The sequence below is a fragment of the Pteropus vampyrus genome, unplaced genomic scaffold (genome assembly GCF_000151845.1).
Source record: "Pteropus vampyrus isolate Shadow unplaced genomic scaffold, Pvam_2.0 Scaffold399, whole genome shotgun sequence".
NCBI classification, from domain to species: Eukaryota; Metazoa; Chordata; class Mammalia; order Chiroptera; family Pteropodidae; genus Pteropus; species Pteropus vampyrus.
Window position 1 is genome coordinate 1,037,465 of NW_011889180.1, and position 1,940 is coordinate 1,039,404.

Sequence of the window (1,940 nt, forward strand, 5' to 3'; positions counted from 1 at the left end):
TGCTGGATCGAATCTAGCAAACATATTTGCGGATTCAGAGACAAACTTGCAAGAGAGTAAGGGAATTCCCCAAGGAGCATAAATAAAGAGGGGACTGAAAACCGGGATAATAAGAGTTTGATTACATTAGTGCTGTCTCAGTAACCACGGGGTTTGGAATTTACTAGGAGAGGAGTCCTTCGGCCCATGTAAGACAAAAAGTTAGAATTCAGACTGCATGAAAGGCTGCATGAAAGCGTGAATGAAAGGATGAGTTGAAAAATATTTTTCCTTGATCTGACATCTGGGAAGAAAGCAACTCTCCCGTGAGAATCTGTAACCATAGGGATTCCTTCACATGGGTGTGGTGTTCAAATGTATTCTACCTGAATGGTCTGGGATCCTAAGTTGAGAAATTCACATGAAAAGTGGACCTAGCCCAAGAGTTTTAACATTGGACAAGAAGAGAATGTATATTGGAGAATATCTAGCAGTCTGCCACATCAGTCCATAGTTTTGTTGCAAAGAAATATGATCAATAAGATACTTTCAAGGACAAAAAAAGATTATGTTGACATAAAATTGGGGGATAATAATAATGGAATAGAAATACAAGATCAAGAGGTAAAAGGAATAATGAGAAATTTCCAATATCTCCCCTGTTGAGAATGCAAGCTCTAGAGCTAAATTCCATTTAATGGAGATTGGGGGTTTAGAGGGACAAGTTAAATGACCCCACAAGGAAGCAAACAAACACATCCAGAATGTGGGACACTTCATAGGACAACCATTTCCGCAACCAGTCAACGGCATGAAAAAGATTAAGAGAGACTTAAGAGACATAAAACTAAAAGTAATATTTGAACCTTGTTTGGATCCTAATCCGAATGAACCAACTGTAAAAAGACATTTTGGAGACATCTGAAGACATCTGATTATTTGATGGATGTGGCATTGTGATTAAGAAATTATGTTTTTAGAGATTCATACTGAGGTGGATGAGAGGAAATGACACGTGTCTAGGATTTCTTTCATAATCCCTCAACAAAGAAAACAAGAAAGAGGAGGAAAGAAGAAATATGGCAAAATCTTGATAATGGGTGATGGGTATATGGGTGTTAATTATACTATTGTTTATACTTCTATATATATTTAAATTTTTCATAGTTGGAATTCAAAATTATTTTAGAGAACACATAAACAAAAAAGTTCAAAGAACACTAGTGTAGCATACCACCTAATTCTGCTATTTATATAAATAGCCCAGATTTTTTTAAAGAAATTTCTCATTGTTCCCCATGTGGAAGCCCAAATGATGCTTTACCCTTCTTTGTTCCCCATGTGGAAGCCCAACTGATGCTTTACTGATGCTTCTATTATGACATGTCAGAATCAGGAAAAATAAGCACTTTGTACACTGAAATGAACCAATAATGATGAGGTCACCTTATCTAGTTCCAGTCCCCAAGGAAATTTTAAAAACTAAGTAATTTCTACAAGTGTGGACTCCCTAATAAATAATGGTGTTATCTCTGATATTTAGAATGCTAGTATCTGAAATAATGTCACAGTCTTTGTGGATAATATGAAAAAAAGTTACTGTTCTCTACCATGAATAGATAAATGAACTCGTAATTTCACGGGCCTGTGATCTTTCTTTTAAAAATCTGAAATTCTTTTAAATGCCAAATATTTGAATTGATATTCCTGAAGTCTAACTCCTTTGCACCTTTTAAAAAGAAAAACAGTGTTATTCACATAGACTTCACATACAATTCACCCATTTAAGTGTACCACTCAATGGTTTTTAGTATAGCCAGCTACGGACATTTTTGTAAAAGTTTTATGTGGACATAAGTTTTCATTTCTCTTGTTTCCTTTTCTCTAGGAGTGGAATTGATGGGTTACATGGTAACTATATGTTTAACTTTCTGAAAAACTGCCAAACTGTCTTCCAAAGT